This window comes from Oncorhynchus keta, chromosome 2 (assembly GCF_023373465.1).
Source record: "Oncorhynchus keta strain PuntledgeMale-10-30-2019 chromosome 2, Oket_V2, whole genome shotgun sequence".
In the NCBI taxonomy this organism is placed as follows: domain Eukaryota; kingdom Metazoa; phylum Chordata; class Actinopteri; order Salmoniformes; family Salmonidae; genus Oncorhynchus; species Oncorhynchus keta.
This window is the reverse complement of record NC_068422.1, coordinates 43861261-43874944: the sequence shown is the minus strand read 5'-3', so window position 1 is coordinate 43874944 and position 13684 is coordinate 43861261. Positions and strand designations below refer to the sequence as shown.

At 40.7% G+C, this 13684-nt stretch overlaps 1 protein-coding gene across 7 annotated transcripts in view; it reads right to left on the bottom strand.

Annotated features, from left to right (window-relative positions):
* The window catches only part of LOC118400926 (inactive ubiquitin carboxyl-terminal hydrolase 54-like), a 120615-nt gene that overhangs the window by 85579 nt on the left and 21352 nt on the right, over window positions 1-13684 (bottom strand). The window contains exon 1 of one of the 7 annotated variants that reach the window (XM_052477300.1): window positions 4330-4447. The exons of the other annotated variants lie outside the window; for them this stretch is intronic. The gene's annotated coding sequence lies outside the window, so the exon portion shown is untranslated. Of the gene's footprint in view, window positions 1-4329; window positions 4448-13684 lie in introns of those variants that run through there. 7 annotated transcript variants of the gene reach the window in all.

Here is a 13684-nt window from a genome sequence, read left to right as displayed (position 1 = left end):
TATATGTACATATTCTCATGCACCCGTTTAGATTTGTGTGTATTAGGTAGTTGTTGGGGAATTGTTAGATATTACTGCACTGTCGGAACTAGAAGCACAAGCGCTGCTACACTCGCATTACCATGTGTATGTAACCAATAAAATTTGATTTTGAAGACATGCCTACAAAATTCCCCTGCAAAGGGCTACTACTGACAAGAATGATCTGTTGAAGTCAATTGGCTGGGGGAGATTTACAGACAGTATTTTGTGATGAGGAAGGGGGTTTTGATGTGCAGGGTTCTGCTTAGACAGAAAATGTATTGTTGTGTGTGTGAGAGCGATTGAATTGCCATTTCTCCCATACACAACACTTCATACTGTGTAAGAACCGCCTTCCTACTTCTCACACCTTCTTTAGCCCCCTAGCCCATTCACTTTGTTGGCTGAATTTTCCTCTCAAAAGCAACTCCCAATGTCCCCTTATTGTCCCTAAACAATACACTAGCCAGTCCCATTCGGTTGATACAGTACCTTTACCAATGTGTTACCCTTACCAGTGTTTTGCCCTACGTTGCTCCTAAATCTTCTGGAAGAGGACCAAACAGTTGGTGGTTAAGAAGCCCTACACCATTTTCTGCAGAGTCTTATCCGGTTGGCCATTTACCGCAGACAGGACAAGCCCATCGCCATAAGCACAAACAGTCTCAGCTTCCCCAGCCCACCATGTTGAACATAATTGCTAGTGTACCGAAGTTGGGTAAAGGACTATGGCTGCGTTTACACAGGCAGCCCAATTTTGACCAGTTCTGAAAAAGATCTGAAGATCTGATAAAAATATCAGAATTGGCCTGCCTGTGTAAACGCAGCCAGTGTGGCTCAGTATAAGACAATGTCGAACACACAGGAGGCTGCTGAGGGGAGGATGGCTCATAATAATGACCGGAGTGAATGGGATGGCATCAAACACATAGAAATCATGTTTGATACCATTCCACTATTTCCGCTCCAGCCATTACCACGAGCCTGTCCTCCCCAATTAAGGTGCCACCAACCTCCTGTGGTAGAACAATGGTCTCCAACCCTGTTCCTGGAGAACTACTCTCCTGTAGGTTTTTCGCATCAACCTCAGTTGTAACTAACTTGGTTCAGCTGATCAACCAGCTAATTATTAGAATCAGGTGTGCTAGATTTAGGTTGGAGTGAAGACCGACAGAATGGTAGCTCTGCATGAACAGGGTTGGAGAGTCCTGATTTAAAACCGCCATGAAATAAATATGGATATTTTCTATCAATCTTTGAAATGTGTCTGCCCTGGTGGATTTACAGGAGATATTTATATAAGCTGTATAGGGCTCTGTAGCATCAAACAGGTGCTAGACATTCAGATATCCAAAGAATGTTTGTTTATTTGTCAAATTCTAAAATACAGGGGAGAATACACTCTTTAGTGCTAACTCAAGAGAACTAGGTATTACAACAAGAATGTTATAACCTGTAAGCCTTTGCAAAATGCCACAAAGCAGGACTACATTCATTTTTAGACCCCCCCACCGGAAGCCATCATAGAGTGTATCATTCAGTGCTCAAAGCCCTGACCTGCCTTCCTCCTGGGCAATTATGTGTGAAACACATTTCACTGTCCTAGAAATGCCTCAGACTATGAAAACAAGCCCAGATTCCCCCAGAGGGTAATTCCCCCTTTTATGGCTGACACCTGATTCTCTCAGTCATTCACACACACTTGTGATTTAGAATTGAGATGACTTGCTAGATGGGTACAGGTGGGGAGACGCTGGAGAAATTATAAGCATCCTGTGGGGTGATGTGAGGACACACAACACAAGTGTGCAGTGTGCACATTGAAACACCCCCTTCCTGGCTGCTTTTCTGCACACGAGCAGAGCTCTGGCAGACAGCAGGGGTAGGGGTAGCCTGCGAACGTAGGAAAAGGGGTGATTCAGTACATTTCTGCACCCAAAGAAAACAGGGCAGATAAAGATGTAGTCCGTTGCCATGGAAACAGGCTGAGTTATTTTCTTGTGATGAGGGAGAGGGTGTGGATATGTGGGGTGGATGGTCAAACACACAAGACATGATGACACATGCCATGGGGACACACTGGTCAGTACCAACATCCCTTTCCCTCTGTCCCTTCCAACCTCTGTCTACCTCTTTATCAATATTTCCAAGAAAATAAATGTGCAAGAGGAGAGCAGTGGGAAACAGTGAGAGAACACTCAATAGTTTCAAGTGACAGTAAGAGAGAGGTAGGTGACATAGGCCTATCTATGTAGCAAGAAGAGATGAGATACAAGATATAAGAGAGAGAGAGAGAGAGAGAGAGAGAGAGAGAGAGAGAGAGAGAGAGAGAGAGAGAGAGAGAGAGAGAGAAAGCAGGGCAGTGATGAGAGGGATGAGCAGAGGGAATGGCAGCAATCACTCTGGCCAGATCAGTGGAGACGAGTTGGGCTGCAACCAGAGAGAGGGGTTCTGCCTCTCACTCTCTCTCCAGCAGGCATCCAGCACTCAGCGTCACTTTGTCCTGGCTCCCAGGCCTGTTTATTCATCTTACCATCTGCATGATAAAGGGTCACCTGAACCCGGGCCAAGCAGCCATGTGAACTAAACTCTCAGCACAGCAGGGGGTAGGGTGGATTGATGGGACAACACGACATTGGATCAGCTCAATAAAACAACAGTGGTATGGTCAACAGAAACACAACAGCACAAACACAGGGGCTAACACACACTTCCAAGGCAGCCATACAGCACGTTTTCCATTGGGAGCCACACTTCAAAAGGAGCTTAATGATGATGAATGTGTGAATACATTGTTTTTGTAGTAGTGAAAACTGGGTGAGGAATAGAATAGTTGAGATAGAGAGATGCCGTGATGTTGGCACCCAGAACTCTAACTGCTTTGGTCATGAAAAGGCCAAAACCCACAGACACGTCTTGCCTCAGGGAAAAATTCTTAATTCTTGAGCAATATGGCAGAAATTCTACCCAGCCTTTCAGATGACCTGGTGACGTCATCACATGGGTCAACCAAATGCCTTCTATCATCCCGAGACAATAATCCAGACACTTGATGCAACAGTTGCACTGTCAGATGATAAAGTTGAGTTGAGCGGGTTTAAAGTTTATGAAAGATTATGGGAAAAAAAGTCAGCCTAGAGTTCATCAAAGGGAACTCTGTACACACCATGACTGTGTAATTACATCACTATTCTACTCGGACACACAGACCATCACCCCACTACAACGGAGGGGTGGGCCAGAGTGCAGCGAGTCCTGTCATGGGCACCAAAGCCTGTTAATCCACACATTTAGGTCTGGCGTGATGAAGAACGATCTTGTGATGGTGAAATCAGTTCATGTAACTGATGTGCTGATGTTGAGGTGACAGCTTTTAGAACATCTCACCCACTGATAGTGACCCTCAATCGGTATCTATGAACAGCATTTGTAAAGAGATGACTGGTCAACATGTATAGCAATAGCCTAATAAAATAATAATCATGGTTCAAGATCACACGGTTATCTACAAGATCCTAATAATCGCACTATTATCACACTATTTTGAATTAACTTCACAAACATTTCTGTCAAATGTTACGTGACTACACTGTACAATGCAGCATCCGGAGAGTTGGTATAATATCAAATAAAATGAATGAAAATAAACAAAATAAATGTTGTCCTCATTCCGATCACTAAATATAATTGAAGTAAAGAGCAGGTGCGTGAAAACATGAGGATGGCGAACTCAATTCAGTCACGTCTACTATTCTGTTATTTCGAAGGTAAATGTTTACATTACCAGTAGAATAACTGTGTAAGAGGCCAAATCAAGTGTAGCCTACCAGAAGTCTCCACTCATTCAGAGCGAATAATTCAACGTTATCTTTTTGTGAATCGCACCGATATATTGTAACATTTCGCGATGTGCACATGGATGGATTCATGAACGGATACATGTAATAGTTCTGCGAAACATTCCTCGCGAGTGGTTTAAAGCGGCTTGACTGTCAACTCATCTCCAAGAGAACAATGAACAGACTCCGAGCAATGCAGAATCCCGGGCCTCACTTCCAAAGCTCTACTAGCCTACCGTTATTCAGAGACAATGCAAGGGCTAAAACTTATATCCAGTGTTTCCGCTTCCTCTCATTGGAGCTCCACCGATAAAAACCGGAGATAATTATTCCTAGAAACTTGAAAGAATGTAACGTTGTATGAAAGTAACGGTCATGTGTAATAACAACTTGCCCAAATGTATTTCAATTCCTTTTGAAAACAACAAATCAAACACAGTCCTCTAAAATAGTAGCACGAACAATTTACCTTTTCATTCAAAGGGAAATTTAATCCGGATAGCCTACGGTATTTCCCAAGTTAGACCCCGATGCTAACCTTAGCTTCAGATGCAGGATTTTCAACCCTCTAAAATTCCGCATACCAATTTCAGCAGGCATTGATCTAATAATGTGCTCTGAGTCTCTGATGAGTTGGAAGCTGTGCGGGGGGGATGGCGCCATTACCTGCAGTCTGAAACAATGACAGGCAGCCCCCTAAAATCAGAGTGGAGGGGGCGAGTCTACACTATTTTTGCATGTTTGATGGCACTCGACCTCGCAGACCGCAGTGCAAGATATGTACTGAACAAATATTACTCAGTTTAGCGGTGTTCTGCTATATGTTGGTACTTTGTAGCCTAATAATGAATATGCGATTTTGATAGTTGGAGGAAGGCGTAACGATACAGTTTGTAGCCTTATCGACCTTGAAATAGGCTATTGAAGAATTTTACATGAAAAAATATTAGTAAACCTGAAATAGAGTAACTAAAATAAAAACATTTGAACATGGTTGATCACTCAAATGAGTCTCACCATACCCATCTGAATTTGTCTCGATAGTGACATTAACCAGCCACAGGCCTAATGTGTATTCAGTGGAGAGTATGGAGGGAACTCTATCGATTTATTTAATGATTAGATTCAGCACATGTTAAAATCAATAGATGGCAACCAACTGGCCCCTGATTCATTCCATGAAAAGAGTGCCTTTTGTGTCCCTTTGATATTGTAAGTATATAAATTGTGCACCAATACTGAACTCTAAAAGCCTGTTATATTAAAATTAAGTGCCCTTCAATATAGACTACATGTATGGAGAATTCAATACATCTGTTTCATTTGATATGAATATTCAGCATTTTTGACATGTCCCTCTGTGCACCGTCTGTGACTTCTAGGACCAGCTCTTAGAAAACTTTGCTTACAAGCACTTCACTACACCCGCAATAACATCTGCTAAACATGTGTATGTGACCAATACAATTGGATTACAATGATGTTAACCCGCGTAATCCCAAAATTTCACAATCCTTGTAAAGCTCTAGATATTTTGTTGCTTTGACAAAGTCATTTCTGAAGATTATTATTTATTTACCGTGACTAGTGATTAATTTACGTCTGCCCATTGAAAATGGTAGATTTGGGAGCTAATAAGCACCTAGATTTGAACATAGTTGCTGGACAGTAGTCAGAGCTCTGTCTCTGTGCTTCACAGCGCTGTATGGGTTTTGACTGACAGCCATTCTGAACTTGAGCACTGCACACGACAACAAGTGGCCCCCATCTCCCCCTCTGAGCGAAATGCTGTAGATTAAGATGACTCAATATATTCTGAAAGATGAGACGTTGAGGATTATAATAAATACTGCTTTGATATCATACAAGCAAGCCAAACACCCGTGTGTCCAAACTTGCACTTCACACTTCCAAATCATAACATTCATGTAATATACTGTGTCAATGTTTATGATCACTATCTTTGATGTACATTTACAAGATGAAATGGTATAATACTCTGGGTTGTTTTGAACAGAATGAGCCGGTTTCTTTATGTGAAGAAAATTTGCTGTGGCACACGCACTTGAATGGACTCATGACTCCTTTTTATGTGCAATAGAACAAGCTTTCAAATCATGCCCACCTGACCCAGATCGCGATTTATAATGGACAGTTTTTGTGTGATGGTGGGGATGCAGCATTGTGTCCCAAACAAGTGTGCTTGCTCTAGTTACTCAACAGCACAGCAAGGAGAGCTGAGTCATAAATGTGCATTGAAATAGCTTAGGAACTGTGCACACTTTGGAGAGGTGTGTGTGGCCACTTGGAGACACCAGTTAGTCCTCTCACTCAAACCCATGTACAGTGGGGCAAAAAAGTATTTAGTCAGCCACCAATTGTGCAAGTTCTCCCACTTAAAAAGATGAGAGAGGCCTGTAATTGTCATCATATGTACACTTCAACTATGACAGACAAAATGAGGAAAAGAAATCCAGAAAATCACATTGTAGGATTTTTAATGAATTTATTTCAAGTTACCTTGGTAGGTAGTTACCTGGTTAATAAAAACAAGGGCTTTCTACAAAATAGCAACATCAGCCCAGCTAGCTTGGAATTTAGACCATAAGCAACACACACAGACATGCATTGCCAAACAATGCTACTGCCACCTGGTTTGGAATATTTTAACAAGGCTGAGTGGCTGAAGATTATTATTGTATTTAACATTTTCTATGTGTCCCTGATATCACTTTCCACCCTTTTAATTTGTAGTAAATCTAATTTAAGAAAACAGCCCCTTCCCACAATGACATCCAGGAAGTGGGTGGGGAAACAATGGTGCAAAGCTAAATAAATATAAACACTCGGTTTCATCTATTTTCCATGTTTAATGATGCTAGTCTCGGTTTCATCTATTTTCCATGTTTAATGATGCTAGTCTAGCTCACTCGGTTTAATCTATTTTCCATGTTTAATGATGCTAGTCTAGCTCACTCATACATTTCCAGCATTTTAGGCACAATTATAGAGAAAATGAATATATTTAAAAAAAAATGTAAATACATTTCATGTTAAAATGATCTTCAAGTGTTTACCATTATACTAGCTTAATCTCAATCACCCACAGCAAATTTAGGCTCCAACCTGTTAGGATTATGCAATGACTGTATGGGATTATGAACCTAACGGGGATTTAAGTGCCTGAGTTTAACCAATATGTTTTTCTGAAAGTCACACCTGTCCTTTTTCTGATAAAAAATAAAATAAATACAAATAATAATTTCCTCCCCAAAAGTTACGAGGTCCCAAAAGGCACCAGATAATAGGAATGACCCTAGGCGTCTATGCACCACATAGCCCTCCTCCACCCATAGATGATTAACAGGGCTATGTTACAGCTTAAGCTGGAGTGCTGCCAGACAGGGAACTCTGAAAAAAAGGTGGCTGCGCCATATGAGTACTCTACACTCTTGGAAACAAAGGTAAGGTTAGGATACAGTATTAATATATAATAATAATAATATATGCCATTTAGCAGACGCTTTTATCCAAAGCGACTTACAAGTCATGTGTGCATACATTCTACGTATGGGTGGTCCCAGGAATCGAACCCACTACCCTGGCGTTACAAGCGCCATGCTCCACCAACTGAGCTACAGAAGGACCTGGGGTACAAAAATATACAAATATACATAATGTACCTTCAGAGGTACACATAATGATCTCACATGGTGTTGTTCAGTACCTTTTAGGGTACTGATAAAGAGTATAATTGTAAAAAAAGAAAATCTAAATATTTTGAATACAAAAAGGTACAATAATCTCACTCTCACTTTCAAAAAAAGAGGTACGGTGTGAAGGTACATTTCTGTTTTTCTGTGTATAAACTTATTTTTTGCCACCTTAAAGGAATTAACGGCTTTGGGGTGGTACCCTAAAAAGGCACATATGTACCATAATCATTATCATTATCATATTTCCCAGTATTCTATACTGGAGGTTGTTTTAAGAATTGTTTTTAATATCTGTATTTTTGCATGTACATTAATTGATTGATTAATTCAACAACCATGTCTGTATTAACAAATACATTAGGGCTGGTAACTACAATTCACTCGAAAAGGCAAAGCACACTGGGACATTATATTGTAGGCATGGTTTAGTGGGGGTGTGGCTATCAGTTTGTTATTTTTGGCCACCCGTGAGTAGAAGTGTTGTACCAATTTATGTGGCCATGGTAGAGGTACACTTACTAGAAACATATGGCTTTGTCAGTGTCGTGATTCCCTATAAAGACAAATTGTACCCTTTCTAAAAACACGTTTTTTATTTACTTAAAAAAAGGTACTATCTGAGGTAGGAACTGGGGTGCAATTATGTACCTATAAACTGAAAGGTATAAAGGATGACCTTACAGGATACCACCCCAGTGACATGCAGTTGTACACCTTTAAGAACAAATCTAAACCTTTATTTCTGAGAGTATGCCTTTCTCGATATAAATAGTATGAAGTGGTGCTCATTAGAAATGAATTAACACTGCAGTTTCTCTGTTTTGGATTAAAGCCATCACAGTGCCTGTGTGTCACTGATGCGATAACACAGTCACATTGCTCAATCGGAGTTTGAGCAAATGTCCTACGAAAGAAGGACGCCAAAGTGGTTGTTTTTAAAGGTGGTAAATGTCCAACCGAGAGAGAAACCATAACAAAATGTTGACCTTTGAGAGGAGTCAGTGATGAAAGCGTGAGTTGATTCACACAACATGACAGAAAACAAATTTCACCCGAAACTGTGCATGACTAAAAAGGTAGAGGATGATTTTCTGCAAATTCCACAGAGGAAGGAAGCGAGGAGAGAGCCCGGCCAACATTAAACTTTAAATTGCCGGATTAATAGTTGTGGGAACCCTCAGGGTGTGAGGCTTTACTTGAAACGTTTTAATAAAGGGATGAAAGTTCCACTGCACCGCAATTGAAACAGAAATCGCAAGGGACATTTGCAAAACTTCACAAAGAGACTTGAAAAGCTCTAATATTCTATGCTTTACACTTACAGAGACTTAGCTGACTGACGCTATGGATATACAACTTATTGGTTCTTCCATGCAGCGTCACGATCGGACTGTGTGTCCTTGACCTTGTTTTGTACTGCCTATGCACACTCACAAGACTCTACACTGACTCTCACACAAACCCACACAGACACACACACACACACCATTAGCTTTTTATACAGTTGAAGTCGGAAGTTTACATACACTTAAGTTGGAGTCAATAAAACTCGTTTTTCAACCACTCCACAAATTTCTCGTTTACAAACTATAGTTTTGGCAAGTCGGATAGGACATCTACATCTACTAAGTAATTTTTCCAACAGTTGCTTACAGATAGATTATTTCACTGTATCACAATTCCAGTGGGTCAGAAGTTTACATACACTAAATTGACTGTGCCTTTAAACAGCTTGGAAAATTCCAGAAAATGATGTTATGGCATAAAAAGCTTCTGGTACAAAAGTATCTATATCCACAGTAAAACGAGTCCTAAATCAACATAACCTGAAAGGCCGCTCAGCAAGGAAAAAGCCACTGTTCCAAAACCACCATAAAAAAGCCAGACTAACTGCACATGGGGACAAAGATCATACTTTTTGGAGAAATCTCCTCTGGTCTGATGAAACAAAAATAGAACTGTTTGGTCATAATGACCATCGTTATGTTTGGAGGAAAAAGGGGGAGGCTTGCAAGCCGAAGACCACCATCCCAACCGTGAAGCACAGGGGTGGCAGCATCATGTTGTGGGGGTGCATTGCTGCAGGAGAGACTGGTGCACTTCACAAAATAGATGGCATCATGAGGGAAGAAAAATTATGAGGATATATTGAAGCAATATCTCAAGACATCAGTCAGGAAGTTAAAGCTTGGTCGCAAATGGGTCTTCCAAATGGACAATGACTCCAAGCATACTTCCAAGTTGTGGCAAAATGGATTAAGGACAACAAAGTCAAGGTATTGGAGTGGTCATAACAAAGCCCTGACCTCATTCCTATAGAAAATGTGTGGACAGAACTGAAAAAGCGGGTGCGAGCAAGGAGGCCTACAAACCTGACTCAGTTACACCAGCTCTGTCAGGAGGAATGGGCCAAAATTCACCCAACTTATTATGGGAAGCTGGTGGAAGGCTACCCGAAAAGTTTGAGCCAAGTTAAACAATTTAAAGGCAATGCTACCAAATACTAATTGAGTGTATGTAAACTTCTGACCCATAGGGAATGTGATGAAAGAAATACAAGCTGAAATAAATAATTTTCTCTACTATTATTCTGACATTTCACATTCTTAAAATAAAGTGGTAATCCTAACTGACCTAAAACAGGGACTTTTTACTAGGATTAAATGTCAGAAATTATGAAAAACTGAGTTTAAATGTATTTGGAAACTGAGTTTAAATGTATTTGGTGTATGTAAACTTCCGACTTCAACTGTATGTACATCAGCATTGATTGGGAAACTGTTCCATTATGAAAACTGTCTAACAAATCGCTTATGCTCCCGTAATTGGATTACAACAGCAGGGTGCTCCCACTGGTGAGATTTGGAAGACAAGACCATACGCACGCCTGAGCACACAAACACATCACACACACACACACACACACAGACACACACACACAGTGCAGACTCAGTGACCTATATAAATGAACACAAATATACATTGGCACCAGTGGAGGCTGGTGGAAGGAGCTGTAGGAGGATGGGCTCATTGTAAAGGCTGGAATTTAATTAATGGAACGGTATCAAACACATCAAACATATGGAATCCATTCCATTTATTCCATCCAAGCCATTACAATGAGCCTGTCCTCCTATAGCTCCTCCCACCAGCCTCCACTGATGTACATATCTACCTCAATTACCTCCTACCCCTGCACATTGATATGGTACTGGTACTCCCTGTATATAGCTTCTTGTGTATTTTTATTCCTATTGTGTTATTGATTTATTTTTCTGTTTTTTACTCTGCATCATTGGGAAAGGGCTTGTAAGTAAGCATTTCACTGTAAAGTCTACACCTATTGTATTCGGCGCACGTGACAAATACAATTTGATTTGATTTTGATTGGTTAAAGGCAGTAATCTTGTTAAATCAACAAATACTACACTCTCCTTGCTACAATTCCCTAGCACCAGAGTATAGAAAGCGTTATATGTGGTGTGAAAGGAGGCCAAAATATTTTGAACTATTGAGAAAACACATGGAGTTAATGCTAGGAAGTCAGTGTTCGCACTAGGAACATGGTCACTATTCATCAACATAATCTGATCCATGATAAGTCACATTAGGCTACTTTATGTGTAACATTTCTCATAGTTCTCTGAGAACAACAATAGTATGATTGAAAAAGCCACACTTGTGTGAATCAATGTGATCATGAAAAAAAGGCCTATTCGTCTCTGTTCTAAGCTTTCATCAGACAGAACAATGATACAGATATTTCACAAGATGCATAAATGTGAAGCATCCGCTTGGCGTTGACACTCACTACCAAATATGGTAGTGAGAATAAGCCAAGGGGCCGGCAGTGGGAGAAGACAGAAAGAGATGGATTTTGGCCAACACTACACATTTTCTCATCGATGAAACATTTGATCTCAATACAGTTTTCTGTCCCACAACTAAAATCGATTACGAACAGAGTGGACTAAGTTTTGTAGACATAGCCCTTTGGAGAAGTTTTTAAAAGTTGCCTTGTTTAGAAGGAGTGCAAAGGCAAATTGAGTAATTGAACACGTGCACTCTACAGAGTAGGTGTTCCCCAACAGAAATATGCAAATCTGTGCTAAAACACACTAATAGGATCTTGCTAGCTAGTGCTTGGCTCTGCCCACCTCCTTGCTTATTCTGCCCACTCTGACTCATTTATTCCCGTTTGAAACAACAGGCTGTGGTCCATCTTGGTTCAGTTTAAAAATCTTTGCTTTCATCCTTTGTTGGGGGCTTGTACTTTGAGAAGATTGGTCGACTTTTGATCCCTTTCCAGCTCATTTACAGAGCAACAGGTGCCTGCTCCAACTCTTTGTCTGCATCCATCACTAGGATCAAATATACACTTTTGAAGGCTGCAACACAGCCTCCAATATGCACATTTATGAAATAAAGCCCAGAGAACCAGAAAACAACATATACCGTGTGAACACTACTATGTGTCCTGTGAGAACTGTTACGGAGAAGTGTCCCCTATTCCAAGAAAGGCATTGGTTACTTCAAATAAAGATTAAAAGGGACTCTGAAAGCAAGCTTTGATTTGGGAATTAGAACACTTTCCAACAACAGGCCATTCATTCAGAAGACAATAGCTGTTATTTGAAAACAAAGCATTATGCCCCGTAACAATGCACTGGCTTTCTGTAAAAACATGAGCTTCCTCTTCACCAAAGGCCCCCACTCGGCCCGCTAACAAAGGGGGGGGGGGTCCACATCCAGACCAATGAATAAGAATTTTGTTTTGCTTTTTCAACTCGGCATTCAGGAAATTCCCTTGGGACAAATATGTGTTTGTGTGCGTGTGTATGTGTGTGGGAGAGAGGATGGATGTTGGTTGGTTGTTTTTATGCTGTATAAGTTTGTTCCAGTTAACTTAGAAAAGCATACTTGAAATGCCCATTTGCCGCTATGTAATAACAGAAACACAGAACCTTTTGTGTCATAAAAATCCAATACTTGGACATTCAAAATTATTAATAGTAACAGTGTGAGGAAACAAAAATGAGGGTATTTTTACTACACAAACTTTGCAAGTAAGTGGACTGTAATTTCACAGTAAAATGTCATAAAAAATACTAACTCATCTCTGACTCATCCTAGTTCTGCTTTTGGAAAAAATAAATGAGCAGGTTAACTTCTCTCAAGCGTTGCAAACAGAGATATGTGTCATATGACTCTGTGAAAGGACCTATGATACCGTAGACCTACAGTACAGTACCTTATTTTACTGTGTCCACAGACTCCACTTCCTGAATGACATCATGCGACCTAGCTCTTAGTCAGCCACCGTGGCTGAAACACTGTTAACTCCTCGTGTCATGTGATGCTATCTAAACACACACCCTGGGTCTGTTCTCAGTCACTCAATACCACCCTGCTCCATAACAATTATAAGCTAAATGACAGACAACAAACCTATTATTTCTATTTAAATAAACTTTTATTTCACTAGGCAAGTCAGTTAAGAACAAATTCTTATTTACAATGACGGCCTACCCCGGCTAAAACCTAACCCGGACGACGCTGGGCCAATTGTACACCGCCCTATGGGACTCCCAATCTCAGCCGGTTGTGGTTACAGCCTGGAATTGAACCAGGTTCTGTAGTGACACCTCTAGCACTGAGACGCAGTGCCTTAGACCGCTGTGCCACTCGGGAGCCCCAAAGGACTTACTATTAGGCCTAACTAAAACACTTGCCCTTCTGGCAGGTACCTTATCATTCAGAGCAAACACAGAAGACTATAGTGGAGTTTTCCTCTGACTCTTTTGCATAACAAATTTTCTCAGTCATTTGAGTTACACAGACATAGAGACTCTTTCAAGGTTTCCCATGAGGCACTTTTTCAAGGGGAAGTTGCCTAGTGTCCTAGTTTCCTCTCTGTATGTAAATGTAAGGAAACGATATTACATTGTGTGGGTACTGCAGCTGGCCCATGTACTGATCTACTTCAGGTTACTATTTTAAGGGGCATAAAGAACATTAAGTCTGAAAATAATATTTTTGAATAAGGTTGAACACTCACTCACATTTGCATTCAGTTACTTATTCAGGAGACAGCTGTAGTCATCCCAC